At 42.3% G+C, this 23,791-nt stretch overlaps 1 protein-coding gene across 3 annotated transcripts in view; it reads left to right on the forward strand.

Annotated features, from left to right (window-relative positions):
* rnf152 (ring finger protein 152) overlaps window positions 1-23,791 on the forward strand; it is a 59,925-nt gene that overhangs the window by 20,910 nt on the left and 15,224 nt on the right. Inside the window, exon 2 of one of the 3 annotated variants that reach the window (XM_085763202.1) lies at window positions 14,044-14,125. The gene's annotated coding sequence lies outside the window, so the exon portion shown is untranslated. Of the gene's footprint in view, window positions 1-14,043; window positions 14,126-16,171; window positions 16,191-23,791 lie in introns of those variants that run through there. The other 2 variants (XM_085763203.1, XM_085763204.1) reach the window with 2 other exon arrangements.

The following is a 23,791-nucleotide window of genomic DNA, read 5'->3' on the forward strand; positions in this document are numbered from 1 at the left end:
TCTCCGGGCTAATTTGTTTAGGATACGCTGATTCCCCCAACGGCGGCCGGTGACGACAGCGCTAAAGCGACTCGGCTGCTGCCTCTGTTGCTGGTGGTCATGGCAACAGGAGGGCCCACAGGTGTCCATATTGATATCTTTGTCGAGGTAGCTGCTCCCTCAGCGGGCTGGATTTACATTCAGCACTTTGTACCAGGTGCTGTTTATCCTCACAGTGGAGGAGCGCTACACCAGGATCGTCTGCCAAATTCTCCAAGAAACAAGGAGTTTTCTTCACACCAAGATATTTTATTTGGATAAAGAGACAACTTACACCTGGTGTATGCTAAAACCAAAGTTATGGTCTGTGAGAGAAGTTTCAGTTGGCAGAATAATGCCTGAAAATCCACCACCACTTAGATGCATCAAATACCTATAGGCTACTAATATGAACAGTCGGTTTGGCTAATTTTATAGAAACACAAAAGTTGCTAATAGCTAGTTAGCTAAAGGGAGCTAATTTAGGCTGTCTACATTTGAATAATGTTTGACCATTCAATATAGAGGCATTTCATGAGTGCTGATAAACTACAACAGCGCTGGCACTTACATGCTTTACAGGTGTCCTTGTGGGTTAGCCACATTAACAGTCTTCTATCATGCACCCCGTTTACACCTGGCATTATGCGCTTTCAGTGATCGGATTGCAATCAGATAGTGCTTGACCACATTAAGTATAGGTGTAAACACACGCAAAACACATTAAGGATGGATTTTGATCAGATCGGCCAAACCACCTCCGAAGGTACACATTGAACACAAGTGCAAACGGTAATGCTTCCTCTATCTGCATACAACTATGCGGGCGGAACTACTTCTTCTATTTTCTTTTTTAATTTACTGCACAAATATGTGATTGGATCTCCATTGGATCTCAATGTGCTCACTGGAGATGCAAATTAATGGTAGGTGTAAATGCTGGTCAGGTTGTATCCAGATACAGCCTGGATACAATCTGGATTTGTTTGTTTGCATGTTAAATAAATGAAGTACACACAAAGTAAGCACTACAATACATCATTTAGTGCAGTTTAGAGTTTCAATGGACAGAATGAGGGTAGCTGTTTTCCCCATCCATCCAACTTAGCCAAGCTAAGATAAGCTAATCAGCAGTGTGCTTAATGCACTGAAATGAGAATGGTTATTGAGCAAATGAATAACTATCTTTTTAAAAATGTCAAACAACCTCCTAAATGTTAAGGATATATGCTAATTACTAAGTGAGAGTAAACTTAGCATGACCCTCAGAGTCAAGACCCAGGTTGAAAAACACCAGACTTGTGTAAATGCCAAGGTCTCGATCATGTCATTATCCAGACACGTGTTGCATGCGAAACACCATATGTAAATTGGATGCTTCTGTGAAAATGCAGACGTTATTAGTCACAAAGTGAAAGTGCCTCATTCATTCCCACTAACTGAGACGGCATGGATTCCCGCCAAATTGAGTCCTGGCATGTGTTACCGTCACATCCCCGCTCACAGGAAAGGACGAAGTGGAGTTGGAGAGCTGTGAGTGTCTCCGTCCAGAGAAAGCTGGAAACAGCAGCGGCGAGTTAGAGTGTTGCCTCTGTGGGCTCCGTTGGGTTCAAGCCACACAGTTTGGACAGGACAACAAACACGAGCTTGCTGTGTTCACTTCCACTTGATGTCACCTTGCAGGATTTTCTGTGCATTGATATCAAAAGTTACATCTCACTCTGAGTATGTCGCTGTCAGAGTGTGAAGTTCAGGTTTAAAGCAAATGGCAGGGTGATTACTCCTTCTGAAGACTGGTATCCTTGAGTTTAAATTTGACGTATTCCTGTTTTTATAATGGAACATAAATTTAATATCAGTTTTTTTTAAAGCCCTGCTGACTGTTTGGGATTATAATCACACCATTACCTGATTCTTATCATTGCAGTTTGGTGATTAATGAGAAACACCATATTTCTAAGCCTTCCCTTTGAAATCACCGCCGTTACTTCTTTTATAATTCAACCACTTTGCAGCATTAAGTCTGACAGCTCTGCTGCGCCACACTGCAGCTTTTTTTGCGATTGGTTTTCTGTGTGAGATGTTTGATAAAAACAAAAGCCTTATCTGCATCCAGAGGCCTAACCTCCGCGGGTGGGGGACTGATCCTGCAGCTCTGCTTCCTTCCAGACAGCCGATGATAATCTGTCCACTCCTCTGGTGGCCCGAGTGAAAGCACAAGCTGGCTGCCAGATCAAACAAACCAGCTTCTTGCTTCCCTCCCTTTTCGTTTTCTTGGCAAATAAATAATTTTTCAGCTATGTTGCCAAACTGAAAAAAAGGAATCACAGGTGGAGAACAGTGTGTAACCTGGAGTTTTCATTTTGCGGGCTGCAGGTTTTGTAATCACAGAATCTCTAAGTGGTATTGACGGGTGTTTCTTGAACTCTACAAAGAACTGAGCGCATCTTTTTGGCTGCCTGTGCGCGTGCTATTTATAAAGTCCCAAATGCAGGATTTTAGGAGATTGCATCTATGATTGTCCATACTTGGCTCAAAAATGAGTCTCTGCGTCTCCTGCGGCTCTGTTTACTTAATGTTGCACCAGCCCGACTTTTCATGTATAATTACGTCCATTAGATCCAACTAAATCCAGAATGAGTCCTGCAGACAGAGAAGCAGTTCCAGACGTATTTATTTGTAGATTTATCGTGTTTGTTGGACCTGTTGACCCACAGAAATGATGGCAGTGAGCTTGGTCACAAGAGTTGGGTCTTATTTTTTGGTGTTGTTCATTTCTATGAGCCGTAAAGGGATAGTCCAACATTTTGGCAAATTGGCCCATTGCCATAAACCCTATAGTTTTAGGAGTAGGTTTGTTCCCTTTAATTGTCGGTGCAAGCTATTTTTTATAATGGCGGAGCAGAGCCGCAAGCTGCTCAGAGCTACACTACGGAGGCTCATGGGATTTCTTTGTTTCCCTCATCAAACTCATCAAATACACAATCCAACAACTCCAAAACACTCTCGTGGACAAGTTGTGACCTGCACATTCACCACGCTATGTGATAATAATGTCGGGGGTGGTTTTTCAAGGAGTGTCTGTATTTGCCTCAAAAAAACTCTGTCTCATAACATTGCATTAAAAGTAACAAACCTACTCCTAAAACTATAGGGATTATAGCAATGGGCCAATTTGCCAAAATTTTGAACTATACCTTTAAAAATGTATTTTACATGTTGTTCCTGATGTTTGAGCTTAACTGTGCAGCCTGACTTGCAGTACTGTACTTTGATAGAAGTTAGTCTCCACATCTGTTCAAGGAGGGAGAAGGAGATGTCTTTGAAGGCATTTTAACTCATTTTTATAGGAAAATCATATTTGAATTTCAAAGCTAAGTGTATTACTTGTTTTAATGTGTTAATTTGGCAAACTGGATATTTGGCAGAAGATCCATATCAGAACTCTTTAGAAGGTTTTTAGAGGTGGAAAAACTAGCTTTTGATGAACCGATCACAGCGACACTGTTCATCGTTTACTTTTCTGTTTAGTTTTTGCACACATTCATCTTAACTATCTATAAGCAACTGTTGTATGGGAGTTCAGAGACAGAGGGACTAACGGGCATTTTGATCAGTCTGTTCATGTGCCTCCGTCCTGACAGCAGCATGTTAAAGCTGCCATGATTATCAGCTCTGGAGATGTACGACCTCTGTTTGAAGGGCTGATCTTCCATATGTTGTTTCTCTTCTCAGAAGTTCATTCATTGCCTTGTCTCTTTCCTCCCCTTTAAAGCTTGATCCATGTCTCTCTGCGTGGTGTCTCATATCTCAGTCGAGCTGGCCGCAGTCCTTGGGCGTCTCTCAGTTTTTTTTTTTTTGTTGTTTTTCTTTTGCGTCCGTGCTGTCAGCTTGTCTGTTGGGCCTGTTGATTGAAACATGCCTGCGGTCTGACTCGGCTGCCTGACTGACGACACGCGATGCCAGGCGGCTGATTTATGACCTCTATAGCAACACCAGCGCTTCAACTCAGTGACTCTCCTGCTGTGAAACTCCTCTCCCATCTGCCTCGGTGAGAGGACTACCACTTCCACGGAGGAGAGTCGGTGCGTTTCACTCAGTATTGACCCTGTAAAGCTGTTTTTGTTAAATCCATTGTTGCTGGAGGCTGCTGAGCTCTCGCCTGCTGAATTTGCATTGTGCTCTTCATTGACTGTGCCGTGGGTCCTCGCTCCCCAGCCCCCCCACCCCCTCCCCGTTGACTGTGTCTTTGTGTGGTTTGCCTGCTGCTCCTTTGCGACCATCTCATCGGATGTCACTGGCATTGATTAACTCTGCTGGCCTCATCAGAGCTTGTTATCCTGTCAATTTTCTCACCAACTGGCTCCAGTCATTAACATTTAGGTTACTGCGCGGACTGATTCACCAGGTGTTACTGGAGCTCAGCACACCTGCGCTGCTGTCAGAGAGGGGAGTGATGTGGAAATGTGATGGAGAGACACAGCAGAACCAAAACACTGTTGAGTGTGAGTGTTGTTTGTTCTGCAGCTGTTAGAAAATATGCACCGCTCTTTGATAAGGCCCCGTTTTTGACATAATCTATAAGCTGTCATGAGTGTGATTAATGATTAATAATAAATAATGGCCTAATTCATAAGCCTTTAATCAGTTTGGGGAAGTGCTGCTTCAGGACAACACTTCTTATCAGAGAGACCTGCAGGGCATCTGGACTAAAGCCCATTCATAAATTGTTAATCATCTTCTTTAATATTTACAACAGGCTTTGCAGACTTGGAACTGTTTATTAACTGATATGTAGTGCGACCAGCTGTACGCATGTGTACAAAACATAAACAATAGTACATGTGAAATATTGATGGTAACAGTTGTTTATAAGACATCTTTAGCAGGGGCGAGTACAGAGTATTTTCTGGTGGGGGGCACAGGGGGTAACAACAGTGAACCTTGGGAGGCCCACCGGAAACAAAAATGAAGGTTGATCGCTGTCTTGAATATTTATATTGTTCAGTTACACACTGTTTACAGTGTCTTCATCTTGCTTTTACTGGCCACATTGAATCTTTCACCTTGTAAGGAATATGCCTATGACCTTTTCATTTTCCACTTGTCAATATTAATATTATAGTCAATCAATAATCAGCTCTACCTTTTAAACAACAATCTTAGCAGAATTTTCTACAATAAATTGAACACAGGGGGCACAGGGTGGCCAATCAGATTGCAGGTGGGGCGGGTGCCCCCTGTGCCACCCTGGAAGACCCGCCCCTGATTTAGTGAAGAAGACTCTTGTAGGAATTATCTTGGTTGTAACATGTCTTTGTGTTTCTATTGGATGATAAAGCTGTTAATGTTAATAAGAGATTAATGGATTTCGGTTTTCCAGAAGTGGTCAGAGTGGTCAAATTTTGCAGTGGAGAGGGGAATTGATGAGGTGACCCCAGGTCTATAACAAGTGTATAAAACACAAGTTAATAAAGTATTGAACTTATAAAGCCTTTATAAATGATACCTCACTACAAAGTGATTTATTGACAGCTGTAAAACAGTGAGAGAGCACCTTCGTATAAATAACATCCCTGTAAACATGATCATCCCCCTCTGTTTCAAACTGGAGCCACCGGTGCCTTCTCGAGGCTCTGCGGTTATCTCCTGCAGATGAAGATGGATTCGGTGTCTGGTGATGTTGCCTCCAGGCCGGTGGAAAGGACTGATTGAAGCCTGGAGCGGGAGTTTACACTCAGCAGCATTTTGTCAGCTGCTCCAGGCAGAAACTTTAGATTTTTTGGCTTGTGCGCAGCCGAACGAGGGCGAGTAACTGGCAGCCGCCGCAGCTGACTGAGGGTGATGGGCCGAGACAGCTGTCAGTCAAACCAACACACCACCAAACATGCACCTCTGTCAGGCTTTTTGGGGCAATAATTTCAATTTTCAACAGTTGCAACTTGTGATTATTTTCAAATTTCCTATTTTCACAGTTTGTGCTCCTTATTTCTTGGGTTGTTTGGTCTCTAAAATGTCAGTACAAAAACAGAATTACAAATTTCTAAAGCCTAGTATTTGCGTTTTTGTAATTTTTTTCGGTCTCTGTTTACTTCCTTTCAATATTCTGTGTGAGAGCTTTATTGTGAATTATGAAGTCTGAATTGCTGGTTGCTGCTTAAAGATAATTCGTTTTTATTGATAAATGGTAAATTCACGTATTGGTCCTCTGGATTCCAGGTTATTCTTAGGATTTGGTGGCTTTTACTGTGTGAAGATCTTTGAATCCCTTTTTATATACAGATTTTATTTCCCTTACATAAAAAACACATGAACTTCACATGTGATTCACATGTGAAAAATGTTGCAAATGGGAATCATGTTATTTGCACATGGGAAACATGTGGTTTTGACCCAGTTGTATGTGACATATGTGATCACATGTTACCATGTGTTATCATAGAGCACGTGTATGTGTAAAACATGTTACCACATGTAAAAAATGGGTTCACATGGGAATTCAAATGTGATTAACATAAAATTGGGCCAAACCCACACGTTTCCCATGTGCAAAATTTTTCACATGTAAAAAATCATGTGAAATTTGTGAAGTTCATGTGTTTTTTCTGTAAGGGCTGTGTGACACTTTAGATGGAAGCCTCAGATAGCAACAGCTGAAAAAGAAAGGACATTGATTTTACTGCCACACCAGATAAACAAAGCAATAAATCCTCTCAGTTTTAAATCTGCTGAAAGTTTGGCTTTTATTTCTTGAAATGATTTATCAGTTCAGTTTTCTGATGATAATTAGAAGGAACTGAGCCAATTTTAGACTGTCAGTTTGATCGTCCTTTCTTCGGCTGTCTGTAGAAAAATTTTTTGCATTTGATTCAGTTTTCTTCATTTCTGGAACTACTCTACATGCCGTTGACCTCTTTAGTGCCACATTAGGTAGGAGGTGAATCTCCCAGCTCCTTCAACCCTCAGTCGTGTTGATTTCTGTTGGATCTGCGCTCCGTCAGCCACTGTAATGAATTTATCTGACACAGTGGCTCTGTGTCACAGCGTGCAGGAGGAACTGCTGGGAGGGGTGGAGGGGTTCTATTTGCATAATATCAACACGTTTCCTAACCTCTGCAGGGGGAAGGACAGCGCGTCCCCTTCGTCTGCGTTCGGACAGAGATGTTGTCTTTCATGTTACAGGCCGCCTGTTGTCGACTTCCCTGATAACAGCTCTGACTGTCAGCTGCAGAGCCGAGGAGCTCTCTGTTGTTTCTGCCTATCAGCCGAGTCCATGAAGCAGCATCGGCTCAGCACCGCAGAGGCTCAACCGGTTTTCATTAAAGGTGCCTTGAAAGCATGAGCTGTGGGCTGTCATGGGGAGCTTTGCTTGAACACAGGTAGCCTTTCACATGTTTGGCCCCAGGAGACGCTGGTGAAGGTCAGGCGTGTCTGCTGTGTATATACAGTGTGTGTGTGTGTTTTATGTTTGACATTTGTCTGTTTTTCCAGCTCTGTCTGTATGCGGCAAGAGAGAGGGAAGAGAGTGGTGGAGATGGAGAGGGAGGTAATCATAGGTTCGTCATGATGCTGTGTCTCTGTGTGTGAGAAGACCTCTGTCATATTTTCCTCCTCTTTCTGTTTCACCACCTCCACCTGCTCAGCCCCAACACTGAAAACACCCCCATAAGCATTAGATTAATAGACTATATAACTTCAGGCCAACAGTCCAGAACCCAAATATATCCAGTTTACACAGATATAAAACACAGAAAAGCAGCTTATCCTCCCACTGAATGGGGCTGGGCCTCTATTTGCTATTTGTGCTTGATAAATAATGATTAATTGATTGTCAAAATACTTGGGAATTGAATCTGCAAAACACAAAAGGTAGAAGGACAACTCTGTTATCAGTTCCAGCCTGATAGTCAGAGCGAATTGCCATTTTCTTTTCTCTCCATTATTCAGTCTGACAACATGTCCATGCCAGCCTTTTTTTCCTCTCTGTTTGGGAGGGAGGCTTCTGTTGCTCAAACCAAATCAGCACTGACTGATGTAACTCATCCGTCTACATTATTTTCAGTCAACTCAAGCTGTGCCTGCGATTGTCAGGAGCAGTTCAGGTTTTCCATGTCCACAGAAGAAGAAAATATGCAGATAAGGCGACTTCCTGTCGCCATGTTTTCCTGGCTGTGTCACAGTGAAATGAAGCTCCCATTTATCCTGCTGCAAAAACTGCAGTAGTATTTTTTACATCCATCATAATTTGTCGCCAATTAGAAACAACAACAGACCCATTTGAATTCTTGAAGTTTCAGTCTCAGGATTTATAGGTTAGAGTGAGAAACATCCTGATGAAGCAGTTCATGGTTGTTGGGTAGATTTGATTGCTGAGACTGTGCAACAGCCTCCTGAGAAACCCCCCACCTCTAAGTGTCCACACCCTCTTAATTATGCACAAATTTAAATCTTAATAAAAATATAAATAGTTAAGCTATATGAAAATTAACCTCATACAGTTGTGATGAAGGAGGGGGTTAGGGCATATAGACCAAAACTATCAAATCTCCCCAGTGGAAAGCCAATGCGTCATTAAAATGGTTAAAGGAGACATAGTATGCCCCCTTTCCACAAATTAAAATAGTTCCCAGCTAACTTAAAGACATGTCTGTGACATGCTTTGATCAAAATACCCCAAGGATCAAACATCACAGCTCTTTTCATACTCTCAAAACAGTGCTGTTCAGAACGGCTGGTTTCAGTGCCTGTCCCTTTAAATGCAAATGAACCACTGCTTGCCCCGCCCCTTCTACTGGTACCAGGTAGAGGTGGTATTATGCAAATTCGAAACCTGAGGGAACATCTCGTAAAACCTATAGGGAGCCTGCACATTACAGATTTTTTGGTCAATTCTCAAATGTTGGGGGCCGGAAGCCTTCAAAAAGTGATATTTCCATAATATGTCCCCTTTAATGATTCGCTGTTGAGTGATTTATCATTGTTTCACCATTAAAACTGACATTTAAAGATTCAAGACTTTATAGCAACATAGCCAACATTTAACCAATAGACTTGTTTTGTAGTGATAATACAGAGTGTTGCAGAGCCCTAAAACACAGACACTGGTTAGAATTGAAGCAATTCCTGTTCCCTTGTTGCAAAGTCTATGGTTTCTTTAAAAACTGGGTTTTGGTTTTGCAGCTCAGATCAGGTCTCAAGATGTTTTCACAGTTTATTCTACATCATTAAAATATTTCTGTAGCCTATATGGTCCAGCTGTCTCAAAAACTTTATACAATCATACAGTCAGTCCATTGGTTGATAAACAGTTAACCACATGCTTTAATAAATTGGTAATTCAGAAAGAATAAAACTGACTCAGAAACCCCAGATCTGAGGATCTGCTGCTTTTCTTTGTTTGCATCACTGTAAATTGAATAGGACTGTAATTGGATTGCAGGCTCTTGACTTCAAATTTTTCCATTGCTGTACTCTGTTGTTTTTAGAAACCAAATAATGAACCGACAATATAAATAAGCAGATAAACAGATGATGAAAACAATGCAGCCTCAGTCAGATCCGCCCATATGTGAGCTCGCGCTGGAGCTCAGGATGAAAGCGCAGCCTCAGATGACCTCGGTTGCGCTTGCAAGATCAGTGCCGTGCTTCCCTGACAACCTCGGGGGTAATGAACAACACCTGACGCCGTACACACACACACACGCACACACACAATGACAGACACCATCCTGCTTTAATCCTGACAAATTGCCACCTTGGGTACTGTAGAGTCCCTTTCTAAAGCTCTGTATCTGGCTCGCCTGCCCATTCACCGGCACACACAAGTGCAGAGATTCGTTTTCCAATCTATATCCTTCCCAACAGGGCCCATTATCTTAAGTGAGTGTCGATAGGAGGCTGAGAGGCGCACTCTTTTTTTCTTCTTCATGTACAAATGAGCAGCAGGAGTTGTTTCAGAGCTGCACTGTGTGTGTCTGTGTCTTCTGACTCGTAACCCAGCTCTTGTAAGCACTGATGAATAACCGGCCTCGGTAATCTGCTGCAAATTTCCTCCTGTATATGTATGTGTGCGAGGGAGCTGCGGGGCTTTGATGTCGGAGCTTTCTGTTGTCATCCCTCATGTCGTTACCGGCATCACAGGGTCCCGCTCAGCTGTCAGACGCACCAACGCTGCGCTCCCTTTTTTTTAAAGACTGCGAGCTTGCCAGCCAGGGATAAGGCATGTAGGAATATCAAAGCCTTATTTATTTGGCAACATCTGGGGACACTTTTTCTGGAGGATGACTGGAAGAGAAACTACGTCCTTAAAGTGGGAATTAGCACGCCAAGAGAACTGGGTTGCCTTTTCTTTTTTTCTCTTTATGAAGAACTTGCAGAGCTGATTTACAGTCGGCGTACATCACTAAGGACTTTGCTTCTTATTTCAGAAACCACCCCGGTGTTTTCACTTCTCTGGAGAGAGAGAGAGAGCACAGGCTTTAAGGCTGTGTTGATGTGATTGTGCAGAGGCCGGGGGCATATAGTGGGAATTACCATGTGTTTACACCTACAGCTCTTTGTCTTATTGTCTGGATCGCTGTGGAAAACTTTCTATCTTTGAGATTTGGGTGGATTTGGTCAGCTTAGGCTGCTGATGGGAGGGCGTCAAAACACACTCTAGTCTCTCTGTGGTTTCATTCAGTCCTTTGTTGTTTGTGAATGAACATCGCAGCCATTTGGGACGATAATGTAATGGCACAATCATGAGCAAATATAGGCAGTGTGGGGTTCTGTTTCTAGCTGGACAATGTCAACTGAGCCCCAACTGCTTATATTTTACACTTTTTTTATTTTTTATTTTGTCCATAATATTTTTGGTATTTGTGGTTTTAAGAACCAAAAACTATCTCAGTAAAGTTTTACATCTTGCCCCTGGAGCACTAGGTCAGTGAGCCAATCAGAAGTCTCTCAGAGGCTCTTTTTTGATTGGCTAACCTTTTTTTGAGTGATACATGAAAATGTTGCAGGTATCAAGCAAACACAAGTAAGAAAGCTAACCCCACAGGCTGAATGGTGGGTCCAGGTGGGCGGTGCTTTTGCCATAGCTGAGAATAATAATAACTGCTTTGTTGTGACATCACAAAGTTACAGAAAGCGTGACAGTTCGTTTTAAGGCTCAGCCTTTGAACACAGGCTGGATGTATTTCTCTGTGGGCTGAGGCTTTGATACTTTCACGGTATTAACGTAGACACTAGACCTGCTTTATAATCAAAGAAGACGCTGACTTCTACCTTCACTCTGGCCGGGATCTTTAATACGTATGTGCATGTTATTCTCTTTCTTCTACCAGCTCACCTCTGGTATGTTTTAATTACACCAGGAGCAGTTGTCTTGTCTTGAATTCTGTTGCACGGTATAAACTGCGAGTTGCATCATGAGATTATTTACTATTGACTTGAATTGTTTAGCCAACCAAAACTCATAGAAGAGTTGTGGCGTGTGCATGAACATGTGGGATTCAGGACTGAACTGATGATTGATTAGTTGGCTGAATGCTATGATTAGTTTTTGATGAAGTTGTTCTCAGATCAGTGAGATTCAGACCATTAACTGATCGAAAATTGCGAGGTGAGTAGGTAGATTGTGTTTGATCACCAATCCATCCAGTAGTTAGTAGTCTTGTTTTGTGCAAAGAATAGTCAAACACCCAACAATATTCAGTTTATCTTCACATGTGACAAAGAAAGGCATCAAATCCTCACGTTGGAGGAGCTGGAAGAGGATGGATTAATGCACCAATCACTGCAGCTCCAGATTATATTGTTAAATATCCCTGGAGTCGAGCTGCTCTGCAAAAAAACGTTAAGAAATGTTTTTCTTAGAAATCGGCTCCTGTGTCTTGTGTTTCACTGGAACTGAAACGACTGTTGTAGCTGATTACAGATGAGACTTTATCTCTGTATCTACTTTGTTTGATTGGACTCTGTCTAGGAATTCAAATCTGTGTTTAAAATTCAAATGAAGCAGGCAGGTGGCCGAACGAGGGCCGCGAGGTCGCCGCTACAGAAATGTAAATTAGCACGAGGCCGACAGCTCCCGAGCTACTGTGTCAGTATGTGGTCCGTCCTGATGGATTTGTCAGAGGAAGACCTGACCCGTGACTCGACAGCTACATGCCAATCAGGGTATCGACCCGTTTGCGTTTTCACCGGCCCGAGGTGTCCACGCCGACATCAGTCTCGGTGAAATATTCCTTTCCTTGGCTGCGTGTCAAACGTGTCCTCAGCCTCGGTGCTGTCTATCTCACTGAAAGAGATGAGCAGGGAGAAGGCGGGAGGGAGGAGGAGGAGGAGGAGGAGGAGGGAGGAGGGGAGGGTGTTAAAATAGCCGATGGAAGACATCACAGCCATTTCTCAAACTCAGAGCTGTAGTAGCAGGTGGCCCGGCAGCCGGCAGCCTCACTTCTTGGCTCTGCACAGCACATAGAAGACTCTGCAGCTTACTTTACCTTGGTTTACAGCCTTTTATCATTAAGTTTGCCATTTCAACCTTCAGAAGAATAGACCTTAATTGTGCCTCCGTAATGTGCCTTTCAAGGTCCTTTTAATGTCTTTTACAACACAACCTCCGTCCTCCTCCTGCAGCTGCTACTGGATGATTTCTGCTATCCGCGCTGCTGTTTGCTCACTTTTCCTTGTTTTTTAAGATTTCAATTTGCACGTTAAATAGAGGGATTAAATATTCCTAATTGGTTTTTATACTCAAAGGATTTAGGATTAGAATAATGAAGTATTTCAACTTGCTCGAAAGTTGGAATTACCCGAGAAAAAGTTAGCTTTTCTTAAAGGACAGTCAAACCGGGACACAAGGAGCATTTACCCAGTGCAGTCTGCTTTTTGCTGCTGCTAAAAAAACACTATTGATTGATAATTAACTTTGCTGAATGAGCTTCGATTCTAAAAATCAACAAGTCTCAGATGGATTGGGACTCTTCATCTTTACAAGGCACAATAACCAAACTCTTGGTTTCTCCAATCAGCTGAATATGGCTACTTTTAAAGGAGGTGTTACCTGATTGGCTCATTGTCAATCAGCAGTAATCAGTTTTCCTGCTTGTTTTCTAGGTGAGTTCATGCAAAACCGCTGATACGCATTTCCGTTGGGAGCAGTTTTTCGGCAAGCAGTCTCTGCATTTACCTCAAAAACAACTCTGTCTCTTAACGTTCTGTTATTATCTCATAGCGTGGTGAATGTGCAGGTCACAACTTGTCCACCAGAGCATTTTGGAGTTGTTGGATTGTGTATTTGATGAGTTTGATGAGGGAAACCAAGAAATCCCATTAGCCTCCGTAGCGTAGCTCTGAGCAGCTCACGGCTCCGCACCGCAGTTCTAAAAACAGATTGCACCGACAATTAAAGGTAACAATCCTACTCCTAAAACTATAGGGATTATGGCCATGGGCCAATTTGCCAAAATGTTGAACTATCCCTTTAACAAGTTTATATTAAAGATCAGAAATGAAACTGATTTATTATGTAGCAGCTGCACTTTAAAGTGTTTCAAGTTCTAACTAGTGGTCAGTGCCAACACTTAAGAACAGGAGTGATGTGCTCTAACTGAACTTCCTGCTTAAAACCGGTCAGGAGACCATTAGGAAAGTCCACTCAGCTGTGGATGAAGGCATGAAGGAGCTGCTAAATGCTCCACTGTGTCTGACTCAGCCTGTCTGCTGTTTGCTGCAGAGCAGGTAGAGGACAGTTGGCTCTTTGGAGCTTTTTCTCTCGAAAACAACGGCGTGAGAGCGGCAGTGGAAGCGAACAGACCTGCAGATTGAGCAGATGTAGGTTAATGAGGACCAGAGACTCCTTCTACAGTATATACGCAATAGTGTGATTGTGATGTCTTGGCCACAAAGTCTTATCTTTGTCACTTTACAAAGCTTTTTTTGTGTTTTTATCCTTATCCAGATCAAACCTTGACTCTACAGTTAACATGGAAATAAATCATCTTTGTTAAACTAATGAATATTCCTCCTTTTCTTTAGGCAGAGAGGAGCAGCTCCCCCTCACCTCCAGCCCCCGCGACAAGAAACACATCTTAGACTGGTCGACCTCCATCACATTCTGGTAAGACAGCAGATGAACCTTCACCCAAACTGTCGAAGTTATATTACATAATGATAATAAAACCGCATTTAAAGTGAATATGTTCCTGCTCTCCCACACTGACGCTGCAGCTCCTGTTTCTCTCACTATGTCAGAATTTAAATTGGTTAAACATTCAGAGCTCAGTCTGCAGCTGCCTTTTTATTCCTTTTTTTTTGAACTGTCATTTTGGATTTTCCGTCTGTTCAAATTGACTCATTCTGGATTTTACAAAGGAGAGGGAGAGAGAGAGAGGGGAAAGGATGCTGAGCTGGAAATCACATTATATGTCTCTGTGAGGATTTGGAGGCGAAACAACCTGTTGTTGTTGTTGTTGTTGCCAAACAGAAAATCCTCAACACATTTTCTCTCCCATGCTGGATTCCCTCAGCGTTCACACGTTCCTCCAACCCATAAGATGTGTAGATAAATGATGATAATTCTAAATTAATTTTTTCTTTGAAATTCTAACATTGGCTGGATCATCATCTAATTCAGTTACGGTGCTGTTAGATATCTAGACATCTTCTCTGACATCACAACACTGGTCCAATGAATCATGTTATGGTTGGTGTAGTGTGCCCAGATAAAGACTTACTTACACCTTCTTTATGCTGCTGGTTCCAGATCGAAGAAAAAAAACTAAGCAGGGTGATTGTTTACTCTGTCTGCTGATTCCTGTGTCCCTTTAATGACTGCAGTCAGACTGTTTACACAGTATGGATTACTGAGCACCTAGCCTGTCATTGATAGAGGATGCTGCACGCTGTTGTGGCGGCTCCAGTGCATCTCCACAATCTGGTTTTAAAATGTGACGATTGTTTGATTTTTCTCCTCCACCCCCCACCCACAGCTTCCCATTGCCTGGCAACAGCACACACTCCATCAGCCTACAGCCTTGTTGTGGTCCTCTCTAACCTCCTTGTGTCCTTTCATGTTATTCAGAATGATCCCCCCTCTGTTTAATTGGCATTTCAAATCTTGATTGCATTAAAAGGGAAGTAGCTGGGCTTTAGTGGGGTTTTCGACATGATCAGAGCTAATGGGAGGAACGTCAGTCCAAAAGGGAAATAATCCACCATTTAAATATGACTCACACTGGAGAGAAAATAAATGCATGAAGGTTGAACTCGCTGTTGAATAATATGGAAACCATCAAGTGAACCAGCAGGGACGTTGCACAGTTTGTACCGTAACATATGAAAGTGCAGGTGTGTATTTTTTATTGATTTAAAGAAGAATCTCAGAAGATTTTAGAGGAAATCTGTGTTTCTTTGTCTGCATGTGTTTCCACAAGTGTCTGTTACCGTTCCTTCAACTTTTTTATATGAGTGTATATAGATAGATAGATATAAATCATGGTAATTCTTTTAATACCATGTTTTCCACATTTAATGCATATTTGACGTGTTCTGGCTTGATTGTTAAAAGCGTTCACAATGTTGGATGCACATATTATCTTAAATATCATTTTATCATAGAGTAGAGTAGTATTAGTATTAGACTTTGAGCTAAGGGGCATTTAAGCAACCAAAGTCTATAGGACCAGTGTTCTAATTAGCTGTAACTGTCATTTTCTCCTTTGCTCAGGTTTTGCATATTTAGTCAAAACAGAATAATTAATTCAAAGTTAATCACCCTGCTGTCTCCTCTGTGGTGTGTGTGTGTGCTTGTTCTTGGGTGAGGGGGTTGTTCTGTGGTGTGACCCACCCACCCACCCACAGCACTGACAAGCTCCGTCCAAGCAAACAAGCTGTAGGTAGGTAGGTGTGCCGGAGATTCTTGAGTCAAGCACACAGAGCAAGCGGCTGTGGATCATCAGCGTGCTCCAGAAAAACAGGTTTACTGACTCTTTTACAGCCCTGGGGCTGCAGCAGGCAGAGAGGATGGGCCTGACTGTACATGGTGGACTTTGACGTGTCGTCTCTGGAGCATGTTAGATCTGTGTTTTATATCTGAAGCTGAAGGCACAGACTCTGCTGCTCTCCACATCGTTGGGTTGATTGTTTTTATGGTTTGGCATCACATCCGATCTCCTCTGGTCTGGGTGAGTTGATAGTGTTTGTGTTTGAAGGGTTTTAATCCTACATGTCCTCATATGATCTCCTGTTGGTCTGAGTAAGAATGTGCATTTTTTGCATTTTCTGCAGAGGTTAGCAGACAGAGTGTTGATGGATGTCTGTTTCTGTGTGATGACTTTGTGTTGTCATAGGGCTTTTAAACCTTTTCTAGTCACTCTAATCTGTGGTGTTTTTGTTGTTTCTTGCTTTCTGAGCTGTCAAAATTAGAGCATATTCATGTCATTTTGTTTTGGTTATGTAACAATATTGTTTTCAGCAATTGCTTAAAAACAGTTGACAACTAGAACAATTAATGTGACAAAATTGTTCATTTTCCAAATTGTATGTATGACAGGTTTGAGGATTTGTGTCTAATCGGAGCTGTCATGTGCCACAAAGCCAATTTACATTAACTGTGCTGTATGTTTGGTCAAACTTCAATCTGACCTTTTCACTTATTTGAAGAATAAATCTGTTTTTGATGCTCCAGCGTCTAAGTAGTTGAAGTTGAGACACTGCATGGATAAAACATTAGAGAAGACATTGATGGTGTTGAATCACATATTTAAACATATTTAATCATAACTGAACTGAAGTGTGAGATTATTCATCATGATATGAAGCTTAAAACTTTTTTCCTCCACTTCCTTGTTCAGTGTTGCAGTGACGACTGCTCAACACGAAGCCTGGATGTTCTGCCTCGCGTTTTTTTGGAGTAAAACTCGTGCTTGCATATAAATAGCTGCTCAATAATTAAGACTTTTAGTAAAATGAAGTTGTCAGAAAGTGTTATAAGACACCCGAGCAGGCAGTTCATCAAAAAAAACTATTCCCTCAGGGGGCTTCACTCATGGTTTCCTCAGGCTTCTCTTCGCCTGACAACTGAGTTCTCCTGCTGAAAACACAGATCTGTATGTGTGTGTGTGTGTGGGAGAGAGCTTCCTTTTGTGGAGCAGATGAAGTCGCCCGCCTCATTTGTTTGGGTTTGCCCATAATTAACGTGTCAAAGCGCCAGCAACAACGTCGAGGTGTTAACGCTGACAAGGTGACATGAAACGGTTTGACGGCAACTCTAAAAATGCGGCGCTCTGCCACCTTGTCACCTCGTCACCCTCCGGTCGCCCCCCTTCTCCTCGCCCAACACCCCCCACCCTCCCTCCCCTGGAGAATCTCAGAGCATCGTTTTGACAAAATATGACAACTTCTATCTCCTAGCAACACGCTACATCTCCTTGTCTGCAGTTTCAAATTGACTGATCGACTCTTGAAGGTGTTAGCTCGCAGCGTAGCCCTAAGTGAGATAGGCTACATGCGCGAGCGGAGCTGCAGGTTGAACAGAAGACGTAGCACATGATAAATGTTTAAGAGGGCAGTTTTATTTTTTATAACCCCCCCCCTCCCAAAAAAAAACATTTGCTTGCTTAGCTTCTCAGAAACTCAAGCTGGGTCTTCTTCTACCTGTCCAAAGGAAAGACAGCGTACCACACACTCCTGGTGTGCTGCTTGCTGATGTGCGAATCATCTCCTACTCAGTTGAATGAACAGGGGTTGGGGTGCGTTCGCCGCCTGCTGCTATCCCCGTGGCGGGACGTCTTCTCTGCTAAGACCTCTCTCCAGGAACAAATCTTATTTAAAAACCTCCTATCGCACTTTAAAAAAAAGCTCAAACCCCCGACCTCCAGGTAGATCCTGCACATCACAGGCTCTTTTCCATAAAACTATGATTTTTAAAACGTCTCTCGACGAGGAGCGGGGCCCCGGGGCCTGTCCTTAGCGGTAAATTTTATCACCTTCCTCCGTGGTGAACTCTGTTATTTAATAAGTGAATCAAAGTGTTTCATTCCACAGCGAGGTAGGCTATACTCCATTTGAAGAAATGAGACCTGCTCTCGCAAAATGATTTCTGGCTTGAGAGGAGAAAGCACATTACACCCCCCCCCGCCCCCCTCCTACTCCCCTAGTAAAAGTTATGAGTCATCTAAAGACCACTTTCACTTATGAAATGTTTTCAAGAGTCATCTTTTTGTTTTTGAAATATCACTTGAAACTTTTCAGGATGTAATCTGAAAAAACCGTTGACAGCGCCATTGTCCCGCAGTTAATAGTTTTTAAATAATCCTCATTTACATAGTTTTCCATGAGCAGCCCCGTCGCAGATTAGCTTAATTAAAAGTGTCAGCGCCGTTTGAAGTTTTGGCAGAGCGGCTGCGCTCGCCTTTATCTCAGACCTCCTGGATCTTTATTTGGATCTGTAGATGGAGATCAGGCCTCGGGGCTGCTGAAATCACAGCATTCACCTCTTTCATCTGCTTTGAAAATTGCACAGTTTCTCAGTGCAGAGAGACGCCTTTCATCAAAGAGCGCAGAAGGCCGGTGATTTGTTTTGCTGATGAGAGTTTTTTGGACTCTGTGTGACCCTCGCCGAGGATTGATGGGAAATGGCGAGGGAGCATCAGCGATATGCTGCCACTAGCCTGCCACTCACATGCAAACAGGTCCGGGAGCTCAGCCTCATTCACACACACACACACACACAGTCACAGATATAGAAGAAATTATGGAGAATCAGCTGAAAGACACTTTTCTCAGTTGCTCTCAGTAAAAGTTGCGGCCATGTTTTCTGGCTGCCTCTCACTCAATGAATAAATCAGCCCAAAATTTGCCAGTGGATGTGAATCTGGTTTTAAATGTCAGGATTTTATAATTCACCTGTTTCTGAATTTGCAGATAAGAAAAAAAAAAAAAAAGAAAGTACATCCCTCACTCAATCAACCCCCCCGGCTTCCTCCATTTTTCATGACAGAGCATCAAAAACAAATCACAGCCGACATTAGTGCAGTTTAAATTCACGCTGGTTCTGGCTTTTTAATAATAGATGTGACAGAATCGTTAAAGACTGTTCATCTGAAATGTGTATTTATTATTGGTTTGTGCTTTTTCTTTGTTCTTTTGCTGGTGGTTTGTAGTTCAACAGTTTAGGTCTGTTTGTGTCCTGTGTGAGTTAATAAGCACATTTAACCCATTCAGACAAGAACATATTCTCAGTTCAGTTCAACTCACAAGTTTATTGATGTTTTTATTTTTTCCAAACACTGATGAATATTAGGGTAAAGGCAAAGATTTAAAATAAAAGACAAAAATTTCAATCTGCTCCAGAGCCTTCAAGATAAAAGTTTTAGTGATGGCCTTGGATCCAATGAATCTGACCTGTTGTGAGTGATGAGTTAATCCGTTTCATGTTGTTTTCGTTCAGGTAACCTCTGTACTCAGCCTCAGTATCACCTCTCAGTCAGGTTGTCGGCCATTTTTTCGGACTGGACCGACTGGGAAAAAAAAAAAAAAAAACTACGGTGGCCCAGGGAGGTCAACACCCTGTGACTTCAGAAAACATGCAAATATACAAACATGCTGCACATTCACAAATCTTTTTCATCTGTTTGACAACACATGCTCTGCAAATTCACATCATATAACACACCAGCAGTGTTTCCAGGGGACAGTTAACCTCACACACCACCTTCACATAGACGTCCACTGGAGACACACTCATTGTGTTTGTAGGACTAAATTTACAGCTTGTGTGTTATGTTTACATGAGTTGCAGTGCATTGACTATTCAGGGAAAACTGCAGAAAAAACAAATTGAATACATTTCTATGATGCGTTTGGTCTTCCTAATATGAATTTCAGCGTATTTCAGTGTATTTAATCTGTCACATGTCCTATGACAAAATCATATGGCTACTATATTTGTACATCTCCTCTGGTCTTAGTGGTTTTGATCGTAGGTCTGCTTAAACATGTCTCACTTCTCAGTTATTGGATCGACTTTTTTCTAAAGAAAGAACAGTTAATAACAAGAGAGCAAGACTTTTCAAACAAACTCTCTCACCTGTCTGCGTTAGACTCCCCCTTGTCATTGAAGTCTGTTGGAGAGGAGGAGCAGCCTCTGCTGAATTTCTTGTTGATGATGGTTGACTCCAGAAAGAGTAACCCCCGCTGTTTGAGGGACTGACTGATGGCGATGTTTTGGATCGATGGAACAGTTTCTGCTGTGAAACTCCATTACAGCTGCAGAATAAATACCTCAACACGACACTGCAGACATCAGAGCAGTTACATCTTTGGGAAACCTGACTGAGGTGAAGCTTTAACAGCTTTTTAACACCTCAATCTAACCAAGTAGCTGATTTTATTTTCTCTGCATTCAGTAACAGCTGTGTAAACACATCCAGTTTCATTTCATTTTTCTTTATGTAAACTAACTCGCGTCTTCGTGTTAATTTAGGTGCTAGCCATAAAAAAAACATTGCTTTCAGTCACAGTGGCTGTAATACATGTACACAGCTGTGAAAAAGTATTTCCCCCCTTCCTGATTTCTTACGTTTTTGCATATTTGTCAAACAAATTCTAATATCAGACAAAGATAAAATGCAGTTTTAAAATGATGATTTTATTTTTTAAGGGAGAAAAGCTATCCAAACCTACCTGGCCCTATGAGAAAAAGTCATTGCCCCCCTTGTTAAATCATGATCTGACTGTGATAAATCAAATATTTTTGGAAAGATGAGTTCAGTTTCACTGTCCACACCCTGGCATGATCACTGCTGGACCCGTTGAATCAAAAAATCACCTGAATAGAACCTGTTTGAGTGAAGTGATGGGGGATAAAAGATTTTAAAAAGCAACACATCATGCTGCGATCTAAAGAAATTCAAGAACAGATGAAAAAACAAAGTCATTGACATCTATCAGTATGGAAAATGTTACAAAGCTTTGGGACTCCTGCGAAACACAGTATAAAAACTGCATTTTATATTTACTTGGGTTTACTTTATCTTTGTCTAATTTAAAGATTTGTTTGATGATCTTAAACATTTAAGTGGGACAAATGTGCAAAAAAGTCAGAAATCAGGAAGGGGCAAATGTGTACATTTTGAATATAAATGTGTTTCAGGACATTACGACCACAGAGGTAATTCAATCCTTGCTGTCTGTCTTTTCTATTTTCCTTGGTGCATTTGTTGTTTAAGTCTGGAAAAGGTTGTCTGTAGTTAAATATTGGCTTTAGAGAATTTAACCAAATACCTGGAGGGATGTACTGGATGAACACTGCCGTCCTCCCGCACTCTGCCAGTCGTCTTTGGCTCGGGCGGTCTCCCAGTGGTGCGAGAGTTGGTGTGGTGGTCCGTCACGCTCGGGCAGATGAGTGGGGGCCAAGTCCATCCAGCAGCCCTGCCAGCTCTGACGCTCACTCGCTCCTCAGGCTGGAAATTGCCATAATGTGTCCTGCAGTGGTCGGCTGCACAGGCCTCTATCAGGGGCTCCATCTGTGCTGAGCCCACACACACACACACACACACACACACACACACACACACACACAATGCAACACCCATTACACTTGGTGCATACAGCAGAGATTCAATTTTGTCAGGTATCATAGAGCGTAAGCTAAAACACCAGTGGCCAAAAGTTAAGTGTCTATGTGATAGTTCCACATAAACACACAGCAGATCATTAATGTGCGACTTTAAAAACCCCATAATATAAAAGTACTGTAGATGTCCATGTCTTCTTTGATTTTAAGGTTCTGTATCAATACTGTGAAAGTATCACAGCCTCAGTCCACAGAGAAATGCAGTGCACACAGTCTATATTCAGAAACTGAGCCTTAAAACAAGCCGTCAGCGCATCTGTAACTTTGTGATGTCACAACGAAGTAATCACTGCAAAGTCATGCTCTAAGCCTCGCCTACCTGGACCTGCCATCAAGCCTTTGCAGGATTTGGTTTGTTTACCTGAATCTGCTGTATTTTAGATCACTAGACTGACCTGTTGAAGCCTGAGAGGAGATGTCTTATGAATTAACACTTAAAACAAAACACAGAAACAAATACGAGGCCTTTAACAGCATCCATTCTGGTTTCAGTCTTTCCACTAGACTAAAAACATTCTGCAGAGGTTTGCTACCATTCAGCCACCAAAGTGGGAAAAAACAATTTTACATGGATCTGCTTTCAGCACTGGGCGGGACATTGTCATGTTAAAACATGAAACTGTCAAATACAAACTGTAGAAACAAATACTGTACTGTAGCATTAAGGGCCTCTTTTAACTGGAACTATATGAAAAAGTCCACTATCCATCCATTGATGATGTCTGCAAACTTATGGCCACATCTACAAAATAAATCATCATGAAAATGTTTCTCTGGAAACTTGGTCCTTTAAATATCACTCACAGGGAGAAACTACTGTAGCTGACACTCGAAGCTGCAGGGGACGTGTTCAGTCACTGTTTCCCTGCAAACCATGATTCATCAGTGGAGCAGTGAGCTAAAAGCTGCAATACCTCAGCCCCTGTTGGGATGGTTTGTGAGTGAATTTACATGTTTGCCAAGTTAAACTTGAAATGCAAAGGACTCGCTTTGATTTTTTTCAATTTGGATGAACTGGAAAACAGGTCTCACCACTACTATAGACGAATTCGGAGAACGTTTTGTGTATGCCGCCATCTTGCGGCGGCGCCATTGCTGCGGTGACATGTGTCAGTCATAGTAAACTGATTCTCTATGACAGCATCATAAATAGGCTGCATTTGTGATGTTTAGTGCCCCCCAGTAACTGATTAAGGTATCTTACATGAATACCAATATTCATTTAGTAATTAATCATTTGTTTGAGCGATTAGCAGGAAAGATTAGAGTAACAGGGAGATAAGAGACTGTATCATAAACAATATAACATACCGGTACGTTATGCGTGCTGACGTTAGCAAGCCAGCAGCGGGGTATTTAATCATGTGGACAGGCTACATGAATAAGATTATAAAAACAACAACAACTTTTGCTTTGTTTTAGATATTCAAGAATATTTTATTGACCAGCTGGCCTCCGGTGATCAGAAAAAACGTCAATTACAGGTCTCTGATTTATGGTCAAAATGACCTGAGCTCCGGATGGGTCGGACATATTTTACACCGGCTTTTAGACGACCATGATCACATCATATTGAAGGGATCAGTGAGACATTCACAGACTGTCCACACGATGTGAAGGTAAGGGTGAGAAGGGAGGGTAGCCAGGTTGTACAGGTCAGCTGTGACTGCATCGCTGGCGGCTGCTGCTGCTGCTGCTGTTGACACGCTGTACGTAACGTTACGGTCTAAACACGGACACTCCTCCTGAAGTAAGGGGCTGTGTTTTGCTGATATTAGAGCAGTCGAGGACAGCACATGTCCTCCCAGCCTTCCTGGACATGTTCGCAGAAGAGAAAGGGAAGAGAAAAGGTCCACTTGCATTCAAATGCCCGCTTCGCGCACAGAGCCAACAGCTGCCTGACTGGGAGTTGTCACCGCAGTAATGGCGGCCGTTCGATTTCCGGTGACGTCGCCGAATCAGTCTATACTTGTGAGGACCGTCCTTGTGCAGTAATCCTTGCACCAACCTCTAAATCACATCGTTAGTTTACCAACGGCCAGCTGACTTTGCAAAAAATGTCATTACTTTTTTACGAAAAAATATACTCTCTCTCACACACACAAAACCTTGCACACACATTTAAATCACACATACCCTTACTCTACG

Source organism: Trachurus japonicus, chromosome 20, assembly GCF_045865225.1.
Source record: "Trachurus japonicus isolate A0001 chromosome 20, Traja_1.0".
Lineage (NCBI taxonomy): Eukaryota > Metazoa > Chordata > Actinopteri > Carangiformes > Carangidae > Trachurus > Trachurus japonicus.